The sequence below is a fragment of the Eretmochelys imbricata genome, chromosome 1, assembly GCF_965152235.1.
Source record: "Eretmochelys imbricata isolate rEreImb1 chromosome 1, rEreImb1.hap1, whole genome shotgun sequence".
In the NCBI taxonomy this organism is placed as follows: Eukaryota; Metazoa; Chordata; order Testudines; family Cheloniidae; genus Eretmochelys; species Eretmochelys imbricata.
In genome coordinates, this window is record NC_135572.1 from 189499506 (window position 1) to 189516232 (window position 16727).

Here is a 16727-nt window from a genome sequence, read left to right on the forward strand (position 1 = left end):
TGCTGCGAGTGCCTCCAGGCAGGAGGGGGGCCAAGGACACCGGGGCCTAGCGCGAGGGGGCTTCATCGACACTCGTGGTCTTTCATCCCCTCGAGTTACCTAGTGGCCATGCCCCAGTGTTCCCAACAAGAGCATAACCTGTAACAGCTATTGTGTAGAAAGTCTGGCTTTGATGCTGTAGCCCTGGGTTGGAAGAGGCACACTCAGTTGCTCTTTAGGAATGGTGCATGTACAGTAGAATCAGTACTAGGAGCTGTGAGAGACTTGGCCATGCTTGGTGAAGGTAGAATTTGGGGGGAATTTTAGCTGTCAAGTTCTAACAACTCTCTACTGAGCATGTGCAAACTGCTATTTTAAAAGGCTTATAGGATGACCAAATTTGGACAGATTTTTACAGGGATAGCAAGACGCATAATCCTGACACAAAGACTATTCTCCTGTCAAATTTCAAATCCCTTCTCCAAAGCAAGGGGGCATTAAAGCTTCCCATAGAAAAGGTTCCTGTGATTCTTTTCTAATATTGGAAAAACCATGCATTTTTCCCCTACACTTGTTCTCAGAAGTGGCTAAACTGGTTTGGCTAAATTTTCCAAATCAATTCAGGCTGAAGCAGACAGCCAGCATTGAAAACTTTAGCCTAAATGTGTGAAGTTTAGAAAAGTTATAAGTAAATGAAAATACTGTCTTAATTGGAAGTGTCAATCAGCCTTCCCACCAATAAAATTTTAACGCCTGAATTTTTATTCTAAATCTACTGATATTTTGTGTTTTTCTTGAAGCCCCAGATTCCACAGAAAAGTGTTTAAGCTTGCATTTTTAAATAGCACCTACTGGTTACAAAGAAAACGTTTGAAAACTGAACTCTAAAGGCTCAAACACAAAAGCAAGTAAAAAAGAAGACAAAGTTTGAGATTTTCTTCTACAAAATCTCATGACTTAAGTCAATGTTATGAATTGCTGGAGCCAGATTCAAGATTTTTGAATGCATGGGGTCAGCAGTACCAAGTATTGGCTCTCCTCCATCATGGTCTCCCAAAGCTTCTTGGTTCCTATTTTAAGATCCCTGTAGTGTTTTCAAGCATGTGTTGTGTTCACTCACTCCATGAACAGGATATTTCCTATAGAAGGCTGGGTTTTGACCAGTTGTAATGCAGTTGTACATGGGAATAAGCCTGCATGATTATGTTATGGTCACTATGGCTGGGATTCAGGGAAAGGGGGGAAGGAAGATTCCATACCTGCTATCCGCAGGTGAAGAGAGACCAGAGCCATGGTTCCATCCTTCCTAAGTGCCAGATAGCAAACCTGGCCAGATGTGAGGGAGAATAAGCTTAACTCAATTCACCACTTTTTGGAGTGACCATCTTAGGCCTTGTCTACACTACACAGGTAAGTCAACCTAAATGACGCAACTCCAGCTACGTGAATAATGTAGTTGGAGTCAACGTAGCTTAGGTCAACTTACCATGGTGTCTACACTGCGCTGAGTCAACGGGAGACACTTTCCTGTCGACTTACCTTATGCTTCTCGTTCTGGTGGAGTACCAGAGTCGATGGAAGAGTGATCTGCAATTCATGTAGTGGGTATTCACTAGACCTGCTAAATCGAACCCCTGTGCATCGATTGCCACAGTGCTGATACCCGATAAGTGTAGACATGCACTTAGTGTCTTCTGACCTCACCATGACAAACTTCCCAGTTCTCTTAGGACAGCACAGCTGCATGCCATCGCATACTCAGTTCTGAGCTTAAGAATTTTACTTATGTTCCAAATAGGCTGAGTTATAAATTAGAAGAAAATACCATTTCACTCTATTATGACAAAAAGCATTTTAAAAAACAACCCTTGTTAAAGCAAGCACAGGCTCACAATTAAATGAACAATTCAGAATTTTAGTACATAATTCCTAAGTTGTTCAACAGATTAATTCAATACATTTATAAATAACCATATTTAAAGAAAATGCTGTTATTAACAGAAAAAATAATGTTACTACTGATATGATATGCCATATCATGGACATGCCATGCAAGTTTACATTGTTTTTTTTAATCCTTTCTCATTTTCAGTTTCTGGATTTTCAACCCAGGTCAGTAAATGTTGAGATGCTTTTCCAAGATGCACTGTAGCTATATCATTGGTACATCTGCATGATTACTCTTAAAAGTCTCAGTGGTGGCTGCTCTCCTAATGAGCCAGGATAAAAATCATTAAAAAGTAATTGTGTGCAGGTTTTACAGATAAGCCTCCACTCTAGGACAAGGCAATCCTGACAGACTGCAATATTTCTAAGGCAATATACTCCTCCTTTCTTGTTTAATGAGCCATAGATTTGTAATCTGTGAGATTTTGGTGCTAGGCAAAAAAGAATGCACAGGAGGTATTGTCTGCACAGGCCTCCTTGCTCTATATATTGCAAAGTTGTAATCAATACAGGAACAGATAAGGTCTAAACCCAATCTCTAGACTCCCCCAAAATACTGAATTTCCATCTACATATCTTGTTTTCATAACTCTTGTCACTGTACCAGTCAGAATCAGTGTTTCTGAACAGACCTTATTGCTGTTGTGTAGTGAAATTTCTGTAGTGAAATTTCTGTTTATTCAAACAATATTACTGTTTTAAAAAAAGTTTGGGTTACATAAAGACAGTGACTTGAACTAAAGCTAATTTATAATCACCAGCTAGTAAAACATTTACAGAGGAACAGTATAAGAGGATAAAAATATGTCCACTTATTAAAAATACAGCAAAACATTACATAAGAAATGCAGCTATAACATGGATAAATAAAAACAAAGATACCTACCCAGGCATAGCAAGGAAGAGAGAATTAACAAAGGGGTAAAGGATCAACATAAGAAAAATTTTGCAGGAATTAAAATATTACAAAATATCATGCGCAATAAAACTACAATGCAATGCTTACTGCTACAATACTATATAAAACTACCCGTCTCCCCAAAATAGCTTCCTTGTGAAACAGTTAAGATTGCCATACATGATCTACCAAAACCTCAAAGGTAAAGGAATGAAAAGTTAAGCCATTTAAAGATACATATCCTTTGTTTTTCAACCCACAGGCCAATACCATACCACTACTACAGTACACCACAGGTCACACACTATCACCTTAACTCTGCCAGCCTTCTAGCACCCACTTAACCAAGTTACCTTCTCCAAGGCAGTGCATCAAACTACCCTGGAACTTTCCTTCCTGCACATTACACTCATTACCCCTTCCTAACACTATATGTAGATGTGCAGTGTATAGTTTGGTGTCTTGGAAGGGGGATTAATTAAAAAAACCCTTTTAGCATTAGATGTCAAATTTGCATACAAACCCACTAAATCCCTGTTTCTGTTTTCACAACAGGATCCTCAAGCCTTGAAATGTCAATCAGAAGCAGTCTTGGACCAGTGAACTTTCCAGGAGAGATACCCACACCTGTTGCAGCTTATGTATGCCGGCTGAAGTTGTGGACTTTAAAAGCTCCTGCCACAGGGATTCCCTTGCCACAGGAACTGAGCAAGACATCCTCAGGCTGCCTTCTGATTTACCCCTTGGCAAACCCTGGTGAGACTCTAACCAGTATTTCCTCTCTCTAAAATAGACACTGAGAGGTTTTGATTAACTTTGTTTTGCAAAATCACTCAATTCCACTTCATTGCCTTTTGCTTTTTTGTGATTGCTTTCCTTTTGTGTGTTTCAAGTGATAACTAACCCTTGGCATGAATTTCCTAGTATGTTTGCTATGGTACTAAGCAGGTTGAGTTCTCTGTATATTAAACTCTGAACCTTGTTCAAAACTGCGTAATGGTGGACAGCTACAAGGTCATGTTAACACTGTTGACTCTTTGGACCCATGTTTTCCATCTAACTCAATACAACTGCAGGCATATCTCATTAGGAGATTTGAAGCCAGGTGACAATTTTCACTTGGAGACAGAACTCATGTTGTTGAGATGTGTATAGAGAATATGAAGCAATTGGCATGCAGGTTACATGAAGGTGTGTGGAACTTTCTAAGGAGCAGGAGAGGATAAGCTAGAGTTGGCAGGAAGTTATTTTTCTTTTCCAGGTTATACATAGAGCCACTGGGTGATTACAGCTCACCGAGTTCAATTAAAGGGAATTTCTGATAAAGACAATAGGCAGAATTTTTTCTCACACCACCTTTACACCATTGTAAAATCATTGACCTTAATGGACTGCTGATTTAAACATGTGTGGGAGAAGACTCTAGTTCAAATGGCCAATTTTTACTCTCATTTACACTTGTGTAATTCTGGAAAAATTGTGCCATCAGTGGAGTTACTCTAGGATTTAAAGTAATGGAAGTATTTGCAAATGTTTTCTGTGCTGACCAACCCATTATTTTGTGTTGCCACCTCTCCTTGTGATTTTGTCCTCTAGCCTAGAATGCAAAGAATTGCTATGGTACAGGAAAATACTTCTATAATTTAACCCCTCCAGGTAAAGAGCTTCAGTAGCTCTAACTCATCTTGAATATTTGGAGTTTTAAATAACAAGGAAAGAGATTTCATAGCCTTTTGGGTTCTTTTTTTTGTGCTTTAAAGAGGATTAAAAGAGAATTTATTAAATGTCAAGAGGGTAAAAAGAAAAATAGACCACAATTTATAAATAAAATCCGTCTTATTAATGGTGCTAAGGTTCATTATAAAGATGGCTGAGATTTGAAAGAGGGCCTTTCTTCCCCCGAGCTTCTGAGGCCAAAGTCAGAGCATTCAGTTACAATTAAGGAGACATGTACTTTGTCTAGTATCTAAGGACAAGAAATTCAAAGAGCACTTCCTGTTCAGTCAAATATAACTGTGTCAATGAATTTGGTTCTTATGGATGAATACATCATGTTATCAGATCTAAAAAATTCTTTCATGTCACAGTACAGACATAATAGAAATGTATTTTATAAAAGCAGTATTTTTCTAAATTACCCTTATAATGTAGAAAGCAATGTCTTCTCTCTTGTTAGCTAGACACCCTGTTTATAATCATAAAAGGAAAACAATTGTTTAAAGTACTAGGCTGAGAGCAGGTTTAAGTTTTATCCTTTGCTGCTGTGGAACTCCTGTGTGACCTTTGGCCTGCATCAGTTTCTCTTTGTATAATACAAGGATAACATTTCCTTATATCTCTACACTGTGAGGATTAAGGCCCCAATCCTGCAATAAACTCCACAGTTTGACTCCTGTCTAGTAGTGGTCCCTACCCCTTCAGTGTTCATAAAACATTGAGCTCTTCAGGTGGATTGTGCTATGTTAGTACAAAATGACATATGTACTCGGTGAAAGTATTTGGTCCCTATTTGCACATTTAGTATGCTCCTAAGGTTCAGAATATTAAAAAGGGATATACAGATTACATGTCTAAACATTTACCAACCTTAAAACTAATCTCATCTGAACATCCACATTTCTATTACTATTGATCTTAAAAGATTCAGCTGAGGGGATATATTTTAATTATTCATCTATATCCTGTGTTCATTCCTCCAGCTACATAATTTCTAAGATCACCCATGTGTCAGTGACCTATAGGAAAATACTGTCAATTTGTAATCTCTTATACTCCTGTGCACTTATTTGTTTTCTGATCTGCTCCCTGGAGGATTCAGACTTTATGTAGTTAATTGGGGACTGTTGTAAATGTCACCAATCTTCACTAATGTTGGCCATTATAAATTTCATACTGAAAATTATTGATTACTGAGTTCCTCCATGCAGCTGGGCATGCTTGGTGAGGCTTAAAGATCAGTAGTTTCCTGGCGCCCCAATTGTTCACTCTCCTGCTGCAGCCCTTCCTCCAAACAACCACGCTAGTCCTGCAGACTGTGCTTTGAGGGGTGGGAGAATATAGAGACGCCATGGGTCCAATGACGCTACATAGTTCTTCCATCATAAATCTGTTCCCCTTCATTTGACTTTTATGCAGATGAGGAACATGTGAAAATTAGCCTGCAATAACTTTACTGCTGATTTCACCTATGGATCCACTAAGGGTTTGACTGGGAGCACTCTGATCAATGTGACTTCTCCCAGCAATACCTGGTTGTACAGAAGTGGAAGGGTGGCCTCTTGGAATAGAGAGGTGACAGTATCCCACTTAACTGCTTTGGTATATGACTAAATCATAAAGTCTCTTGCTTGATGCAACATTGATCATGCTAGAATTAAATTACTCAGCCTCAAACTTGTGAACCCATATTACACTGTCAACAACTGAAACTGTTCTTCATTATTTAATTTTAGGCTTTTGATTTACAAGATTGCTCAGGGATGGAAGTGAATTTTAGAAAGTTAAACAAGAAAAGCAAAACTTCTGTAATGCTGGCACAATTTCATTCAAATACATTGAAAATAAAATAAAAAAAAAAGAAACTCAATGAAAGTTAAAATTGTGCATTAAATTTTGGAGCCTTCTACCTAACACGAACAGACCTTTTCTAAAAGACTGAGTTAATTTCATTTGTACGACATTTCTTTCAAGGCATTCCATGGCCGTCTTCTCATGCTGCACTTTCTACCTCTGGCATGAGGGAAAGTTTAAATATGAGAAACCTCGTGGGTGTCTCTTCCTCTCTGGTTGGCTGCATGTGCAGCAGTCAGTGGGGACTTTTCTCCATTTAATTATATGGTACAATAAAAACAATTCACAACATATATCAACCATACACTGCATATTTACACTTTTAAACTTATTAAATTAAATAAAACTGTTTTTTTGCTAAGTGGTCAATTTTTCATTTTACAATAACTGACTAAAACGTACCATGTAATCAGACAACATTTTCATCTAATTAAATTACATAAAAAGTCAAACTCACTGAATATTAAATATTCAGCCTTAATAAGATGGTGCTGCTGAAGATACAAATGTCCAAATGAAATATATGTCAGGGAAAATGTTCCCAGATGTTGACAAGTAGTTCAGCAAATTGTTAGATTTCACTCCAGAGAATGCATTAAACAAAACATGATTACTTTAAACTTTTACTACCCAATTGATAAAAAGAGATTTATGCAGAACTATTTTAAGAACACTTATCACCTTCAAAATTTTGGGCAATTAGTTTATTGACAATTTATCTTTTGTTTTAACAACCTTTGGTTTTTCATTATGTAAAGTACCAGTAGCGTGTCTGCCCTCCTCTGAAAAGAACACCTAAATTTTTTTCTTCTAAGTGAACACAAAATTAGATAAGTTAAAGAGAGTTTTTTCCCCAAACATTTACACAATTATGAAAGATAAGTTCCTAAACATTACAACTGTTTGTTTGTTTTGCTTGCAACCTGTATGTTTTTCTCTTAGTTTGTAAACTCAGAGTATCATTAGGAAAAGGACTCATCCCTGTTTCGCTCTTCCTCACCATCTGTAGTCCCTAAGCAACTCCCTCTTCCCTTTCCTAAACTCACACATAATGCACTGATATTAACATAAGATTCTTAATGGGGTTTGTAGCCAAGTTCACAACTAACCTACATGCGCTACAAACGGAATAATTTCAAACTCCATTCAGATGTAAATGTTTAACTTTTAAAGTATTGCAGCACTTATAAAATATAGATATTCATCTGCTCTTTCTACTTCAGAGAATTTATTGTATTCTCATGTTATATAGCCCCCATCAAGATTTTACTTCTCCTTTTAATTCTCCTTAAATTTTTCAGCAAGTTATTTGCAGTCATTATGAGAATGCATTATTAATTCTTTTTATGAGAATGCATTACTAACTCAGCAATAACAAACAATAAATAAGAAAACACTGGCAAGCGTGTGGGGGAGCTACGACATCTTACCAGTTAGAAGAATGACCAAACAAGCAGCAACAGAAGCTACCAATTCTGAAATGTTTTCTTTAGGGCTTTAATTCTTCTTATGCTTTATGGCAAAGCAGATTTATCTGCTGGGTCTATAACTGCCATCTACTAAATCCTTGTTCATTCATGCCACTGCACTCTCTTACCCTGCTCTATATCTTTAAAAAATGTAATAGAGCATTTTTTAAATATTACCCCACTTTCCCAATACTCTCACTAAACTCCTTACAGTATAGTCTGTCACTTTACATTGTCTAAACTCTTCATAAAGAGCCTTTCTTTCCGGGAACACTCCTTGTACTCCCATATCAGGTGATCAACTGTTTCTTTAACCTTACACGTGTTATGTATCTCATCCTTGTGTCAATTCAATAAATATAAATTATTATTCGAGCTGAAATGACCAGTTAGCAGTCAAAATGAGTATATCACTGATCCTTTCACAACTTCGGAGTAGCGCATTATCCTCCATTTTGTGGAATAATTCACAGAATCATCGTCTTCTTTCCTTCTTGGTCCACAATTCTTGCTATTCCTTTTAAAAATCCTTTTTAAACTAAACTTTTAAATTCCTGCTTACTCAAAGGGATCTTTATATCAATTTCTCTATCTTTTAATGCATTTTTGCTTCCTTCTCTGCCATTTCATTGCCAGGGATCACAGATCTATGCTAGTACTTTGTTCTCACCTGAGTATAACTGTTGTCAGAAACAATATTTCACTAATTAGATCACTTTTGCTTTCTGAGTTACCCCTGTTAGTTACCAATATACCTGATGATGAATCCAAAACGGTAGATGCTGTGGTAGGCTGTACATCCCTTATCCAATTTAATGCTAACATTATTCCCACCAATTCAGCTGTCATAATAATAATAGCTACAAAATTAGTTATTATTTTAGATTTCTTAACTCCAATCTCAAGGATGCAAAAGGCTGCTCTTCCTGTTTTTTCATTTGTAGATCTGTCAATATATATTCATCAATGGTGACTCCATTTACCATATATATGCTCACACACTTTACTTGGCAGATAGGATGACTCTTTCTTTCCCTTTATTTTATTATATAATTCTAAACTCACACCCAGAGAGATGATTTTCCAGGTATAATTTACGGCCCCGTAACTATAGATTGTAATCTCTTCTAGTCCTTCTTTTTCCCTTGACTGTTTTACCCACATTATAACCCTAAGAGCATGAGGGAGTTTATTGTGTAGGGCTAACATTCCTCATATATTTGTCCAATATTCTTATTTGAGCTATTTTCCTTGACTTTAGCCCAAAATTTCTGATCTAACACTTTATTCTTAAATTGCTAGGCATTTCTCTAGTAGCTTACCTGCATTATACATAGTGAAAAGGTTTTAGTTGTTTGACTCTGCCAACTTTAAAGTGCTGGGGCACTCTCCCCAAAATGAATTATGGGGGAAAAATCCTGTTATAGGGCAACCTTACTCTCCAGAGTGGTAATACTGAGAAGGATGTCAATAGGTGTGGGGTAAATAGCTGCAGGGTAGCCGCCTTCTTTCACCGGGAGCCCAGTTTTCGTTTGCTGTTGTTATGACTACACGGTCTTTTTTTTTTTTTTTAAAGTTGACTTCTGTCAAGGTTCCTCCCCCACTCTGAACTCTAGGGTACAGATGTGGGGACCTGCATGAAAAACCTCCTAAGCTTATCTTTACCAGCTTAGGTCAAAACTTCCCCAAGGTACAAAATATTCCCCCCGTTGTCCTTGGACTGGCCGCTACCACCACCAAACTAATACTGGTTACTGGGGAAGAGCTGTTTGGACGCATCTTTCCCCCCAAAATACTTCCCAAAACCCTGCACCCCACTTCCTGGACAAGGTTTGGTAAAAAGCCTCACCAATTTGCCTAGGTGACTACAGACCCAGACCCTTGGATCTTAAGAACAATGAACAATCCTCCCAACACTTGCACCCCCCCTTTCCTGGGAAATGTTGGATAAAAAGCCTCACCAATTTGCATAGGTGACCACAGACCCAAACCCTTGGATCTGAGAACAATGAAAAAGCATTCAGTTTTTTCCAAGAAGACTTTTCATAAAAAATAGAAGTAAATAGAAATAAAGAAATCCCCCCTGTAAAATCAGGATGGTAGATATCTTACAGGGTAATTAGATTCAAAAACATAGAGAACCCCTCTAGGCAAAACCTTAAGTTACAAAAAAGATACACAGACAGAAATAGTTATTCTATTCAGCACAATTCTTTTCTCAGCCATTTAAAGAAATCATAATCTAACACATACCTAGCTAGATTACTTACTAAAAGTTCTAAGACTCCATTCCTGGTCTATCCCTGGCAAAGACCAGCATACAGACAGACACAGACCCTTTGTTTCTCTCCCTCCTCCCAGCTTTTGAAAGTATCTTGTCTCCTCATTGGTCATTTTGATCAGGTGCCAGCGAGGTTACCTTTAGCTTCTTAACCCTTTACAGGTGAGAGGAGCTTTCCCCTGGCCAGGAGGGATTTCAAAGGGGTTTACCCTTCCCTTTATATTTATGACACGCCCCCCAAATCTCAGCTAGGGTGAAACACTGGCTGGGATTTCTTCCTGGAGCTCTAGGAAAAACAGAGTTAATAAGACACATGCATCTCTAAATATACTACCAAGTACATAAAGACTAACAATATTTTCCACATCTCAAGGACGATTTTAACCAGTTGATTCTGGGAAACTTTCACGGGAGAGTGCATCAGCCACTTTGTTAGAAGCTCCTGAGATGTGTTGGATGTCGAAATCAAAATCTTGGAGAGCTAAACTCCACCGAAGAAGTTTTTTGTTAGTTTCTTTGACGGTGTGAAGCCACTTTAGTGCAGCATGGTCGGTTTGCAGGTGGAAACGCCGTCCCCAAACATATGGGTGTAGCTTTTCCAGAGCGTAGACAATGGCATAACATTCTTTTTCAGTGACTGACCAGTTGCTTTCCCTCTCAGACAGTTTTTTGCTGAGAAACACTACAGGGTGGAATTCTTGATCAGGTCCTTTCTGCATTAAAACTGCTCCCACACCACGCTCGGATGCATCTGTGGTTACTAGGAACGGTTTGTCAAAGTCTGGGGCCCTTAGTACAGGGTCAGACATGAGTGTCGCTTTAAGCTTGTTAAAGGCCTTCTGACACTTTCCGGTCCACTGAACAGCATTTGGCTGTTTCTTTTTGGTTAGGTCTGTCAGTGGGGCAGCGATTTGGCTGTAGTGCGGTACAAATCGTCTGTAATAACCGGCCAAGCCTAAGAAGGATTGAACCTGTTTCTTTGACTTTGGGACAGGCCACTTTTGGATAGCATCCACTTTGGCCTGTAGGGGGCTGATAGTTCCTTGACCCACCTGGTGTCCAAGGTAAGTCACTCTGTTTAGGCCTATTTGACACTTCTTAGCCTTAACAGTTAGTCCTGCCTCCCTTATGTGCTCAAGGACTTTGTGTAGATGTTCCAGGTGGTCTGCCCAGGAATCCGAAAATATGGCCACGTCATCAAGGTAGGCGACTGCATATTCTCCTAATCCCGCTAGGAGACCATCTACAAGTCTTTGGAAAGTGGTGGGTGCATTTCGCAGCCCGAAAGGGAGTACATTAAATTCATACAGCCCGAGATGTGTGATGAAGGCTGACCTTTCCTTGGCAGATTCATCTAGCGGTACCTGCCAGTACCCCTTGGTTAAGTCCAAGGTAGAGATGAACTGGGCCCGTCCCAGTTTCTCTAATAGTTCATCTGTGCGTGGCATTGGATAGTTGTCTGGGCGAGTTACAGCATTTAGCTTACGGTAGTCCACGCAAAAACGTATTTCCCCATCTGGTTTGGGAACTAGAACCACTGGAGATGCCCATGCACTTTCAGAGGGGCGGATTACACCCATCTGTAACATATCCTGGATCTCCCGTTCTATAGCAGTTTTAGCTTGAGGAGACACCCGGTAAGGTTGGACCCTAATTGGGTGAGCATTACCTGTGTCAATGGAGTGGTATGCCCGTTCAGTCAGTCCTGGGGTGGCTGAGAACGTTGGCGCGTAGCTAGTGCACAGCTCCTGGATCTGCTGTCGCTGCATACGCCCAAGGGTCATGGAGAGGTTCACCTCTTCCACACCACCAGCACTTTTCCCTTCGTAGTAGACACCTTCAGGCCACTCAGCATCGTCTCCTCCCTGGTCTGTAAACTGACAAACCTTTAATTCTCTGGAATAAAAGGGCTTTAGAGAATTAATATGGTACACCTTAGGCTTCCGGTTGGAGGTGGGGAATGCTATGAGATAATTAACAGCTCCCAGGCGCTCCTGGACCGTGAATGGCCCTTCCCACGATGCTTCCATTTTATGCGCCTGGAGCGCCCTTAAGACCATGACCTGGTCTCCTACCTTGAAGGAACGCTCTCTGGCATGTTTATCATACCAGGCTTTTTTCTCTTTTTGAGCATCCTGTAAGTTTTCTCTAGCAAGGGCTAAAGAGGTTCGGAGGGTGTTTTGTAGGTTGGTTACAAAGTCCAGAATGTTAGTTCCTGGAGAAGGTGTACATTCCTCCCATTGCTGCTTCACCAACTGCAATGGCCCCTTAACCTCACGGCCATATACAAGTTCAAATGGGGAAAACCCTAAACTGGGATGTGGTACAGCTCTGTAGGCAAAGAGCAACTGCTGCAACACTAGGTCCCAATCATTGGAGTGCTCATTTACAAATTTACGTATCATGGCCCCCAAAGTTCCATTAAACTTCTCCACCATGCCATTTGTTTGATGGTGGTAAGGAGTGGCAACCAAGTGATTTACCCCATGAGCTTCCCAAAGGTTTTTCATAGTTCCTGCCAGGAAATTAGTCCCTGCATCTGTGAGGATGTCGGAGGGCCAACCTACCCTGGCAAAAATGTCTGCTAGTGCCTGGCACACACTTTTAGCCCTGGTGTTGCTTAGAGCTACTGCTTCCGGCCATTGGGTGGCAAAATCCATGAAAGTCAGTATGTACTGCTTTCCTCTGGGTGTCTTTTTTGGAAAAGGACCCAGAATATCCACAGCTACTCGCTGAAATGGAACTTCAATGATGGGGAGTGGCTGGAGAGGGGCTTTGACCTGGTCTTGGGGTTTTCCCACTCTTTGGCACACCTCACAAGACTGGACATAGGTAGAAACATCCTTACCCATTCCCTCCTAGTGGAATGATCTCCCCAAACGGTCTTTGGTCCTGTTCACCCCAGCATGGCCACTAGGGTGATCGTGGGCTAAGCTCAAGAGCTTGGCCTGGTATTTAGTTGGAACTACCAACTGTCTCTGAGGATGCCAGTCTTCCTGGTGTCCACCAGAAAGAGTTTCCTTGTATAGAAGTCCTCTTTCTACAACAAACCTGGATCGATTAGAAGAGCTGAGAGGCGGTGGGTTGCTCCGTGCCGCCGTCCAAGCTCTCTGGAGGCTTTCATCTGCTTCCTGTTCGGTCTGGAACTGTTCCCTTGATGCTGGGGACATCAGTTCCTCATTGGATTGTGGACCTAGGCTTGGTCCCTCTGGAAGCGATATAGGGGATGGAGCTGTTTCTGTTGACTGTGAACCGCTCTCTGCTGGTGCACTATGTTGGGATTCAGGCTCCGGCTGAGCCTCTTGTGTCGGGTTATCGGCTGCTGCCAGTTCAGGGTCGGTGGGGCCCTCTGGTGTTGAGGTTGCAAGTACTGGATTCAGTGCTGACACTGGGTCTGGTGTTGGTTGTTCGGCTGGTTCCGGTTCTGGGACTGGTTCCGTCTGGGTCTCTGGGACTGGATCCACTACTGCTGTTGCAGACATTGGCCTGGGGTCCGGGTCCATCACCTCTGACCGGGTCCTGATAGAAGTTTCCGGAACAGAGCTAGGCCTCATGGCTTGTTTAGCCTGGCTGCGGGTGACTGTTCCCACCCTCTTGGCCTGCTTCACATGATTGGCCAAGTCTTCCCCCAACAGCATGGGGATGGGATAATCATCATAGACTGCAAAAGTCCATGTTCCTGACCAGCCCTTGTACTGGACAGGCAACTTGGCTGTAGGCAAATTGAAAGAGTTGGACTTGAAGGGTTGAATCGTCACTTGGATCTCTGGGTTGATTAAATTGGGGTCCACTAAGGAAGCATGGATAGCTGACACTTGTGCTCCGGTGTCCCTCCTCGCGGTGACCTTCTTCCCGCCCACACTCACAGTTTCCCTCCGCTCCAAGGGTATTTGGGAGGTATCTGGGCCTGTGGACCTCTGGTGTGATTCCGGTGCAATGAACTGTAATCTGTTGGGGTTCTTGGGGCAGTTGGCCTTTACATGCCCCAGCTCATTACATTTAAAACATTGTCCAGCTGACGGGTCACTGGGGCGAGGAGGGTTGTTGGAGAATGGAGTGGCAGGATGATAAGGGGTCTGGAGGGTTCTTTGGGAGGTAGGTGGGGCCTTGGGCGGCCCCCGGTAATAGGGTGTGGTCTGGGGTGGTCCCTTCTGGTCTCCGCTCCAACTGCGACCAGTTTTCTTCTTCTCTGCCACCTCCACCCATCTGGCTCCAATCTCTCCTGCCTCAATTACAGTTTTGGGTTTCCCATCTAGGATGTATCTTTCTATTTCCTCAGGAACACCCTCTAAGAATTGTTCCATTTGCATTAGGAAGGGCAAATTTACTGGAGATTCAACACTTGCTCCTGATATCCAGGCATCCCAATGTTTCACAATGTGGTAGGCATGTCGGGTAAATGACGTGTCTGGTTTCCACCTTAGGGCTCTGAACCTCCGACGAGACTGCTCGGGTGTTATCCCCATTCTGACTCTCGCCTTGGATTTAAACAGTTCATACTGGTTGATGTGTTCTTTAGGCATTTCAGCTGCCACCTCAGCTAAGGGTCCACTGAGCTGCGGCCTCAGCTCTACCATGTATTGGTCAGTAGAGATGTTGTACCCAAGGCAGGCCCTTTCGAAGTTTTCTAAGAAGGCCTCAGTATCATCGCCTGCCTTGTAGGTGGGGAACTTTCTGGGATGGGAAGTGGTACTTGGAGAAGGATTACTAGGGTTTGTTGGGATATTCTGCTGAGCCTTTATCTTCTCCATCTCCTCCACATACTTCCTCTCTTTTTCCTTCTCCTCCAGTTCTTTGTCCCTCGCTTCCATAGCTCTCCTGTGAGCAGCCGCTTGGTGTTGTTCTGCCTCCCTTTCTTGTTCCTTCTTAAGGTTTTGCCTAGAGGGGTTCTCTATGTTTTTGAATCTAATTACCCTGTAAGGTATCTACCATCCTGATTTTACAGGGGGGATTTCAAAGGGGTTTACCCTTCCCTTTATATTTATGACAACTTCTTTTGGTAAACTGGTAGAATTATGGGCAGTGGCAATACAGTTGACTATTAGCTGAGACAGTTGATACAATTTTTTTTTAAATTATAAGTGCTTTAGGTAAGATTTAACTCTAGTTTCAGAAGTTTGAAAAATATTTAATATCTTTTCCACTTGTATACAATCTTCTCATTTTTTGCAAAGGAAACAAACAATGTGAATTTCTATATGATAAAAGTGATTCTCCACTTCTGTAATTGTTTCAATGCAAAACTAGCCTTCTATTGTTAGACTATATAAGAACTGATTGACTTTTCTTGTGTACTAACGGCGAATGGCAATACTCTTCTACTACTGATAGAACTGTTAACTTGCAATTCAATGATCAGAGTCCTTTAGAGGCTGAAGACTTAGAAGCAATTTAAAAACTAACTCTGTTCATAGATTAATACACTTTCAGGTGGTAAGAAAGTCAAATGATTGTCTCTGTTGGGTAATGAGACTGAACTTTTAAAAACTAACAGCCTTATTATTCACTAAGCTTAGTTTCATGACTGAGGGGAAGCTAAGATTGCATATGATTACATTCATTCATGTAATCAGATTTAGAAAATCTACTTGAATTTAATCTGTCATTAAACCTGAATTATTTATTCTGTTACTGTGAACTACAGGTTTGCGTAATTGTATTTCTGGGCCCACAGTAACTAGTGCTATTTGTCACAAAGGGAATAAAACTTTGAATAGCTAAACAGAAACCTGATGTTTTTATATGACTGTGTCAAACAATGTGAAAGTAATTGTGCTCAGGATTGATTTACAAAACAGAGACTATGAAGTCATTGTTTTGTCAAGTTAAGAAGAAATTCAACACCAGTCACCCCCTGTAATTCTGATTCTCATTATGTAGCAGCTCATGCAGCTGTTGAACATACTTTATATATCTCCTGCAGGAGTTTGACTGTGAAGTTCATTCCTCCCTATTTGCCAAAACACCGCTGAGCAGATTTGGATGAAGAATGGGGGGCTGAGGGGGTGGGGGAGTAGCTGTGAATATTTAAGCATATTCAGATTCACATTTTGATTTGGCCATGTTCAAGCTGTTTCTGGCAAATGTTCACATGACTAAAGTCTTCATCATGTGGTATGAACATTTGTTGAAAGCAAAGTCTTGGCATGTAGCAAACATCTGTTAAATCAAGAAAGTAGCTTGTTATGTGATTAAATCAAATTTGTTTTGAATGGAAGCAGAGTACCTTATAAGGGTCAGGCCAGGCAGCTGAGGAACATACAGTGTATGTGACTTACATGACTAATGACACAGCTTGAATAGTGAATTCTGAATGCCAAGAGATCAAACAAATACTTACTATGAACAACATGTGAGTAATTCAAAGGCTGAAACTGGTTTGCATAAATTACATGGCAAACGATAACCCCCCCCATTGATATATTATGTTCTGTTTGTGGACAACTTACAAATGGAAAAGGCTGAACTTCTCAAATTACTCACATGACTAATCTGATCTGCTCTTCTGCTGACCTTCATGACCTTCACTGACTGTTGAACTCATTTACCCTGTCTGACACGTAATACTACTTCCTTTTTTATT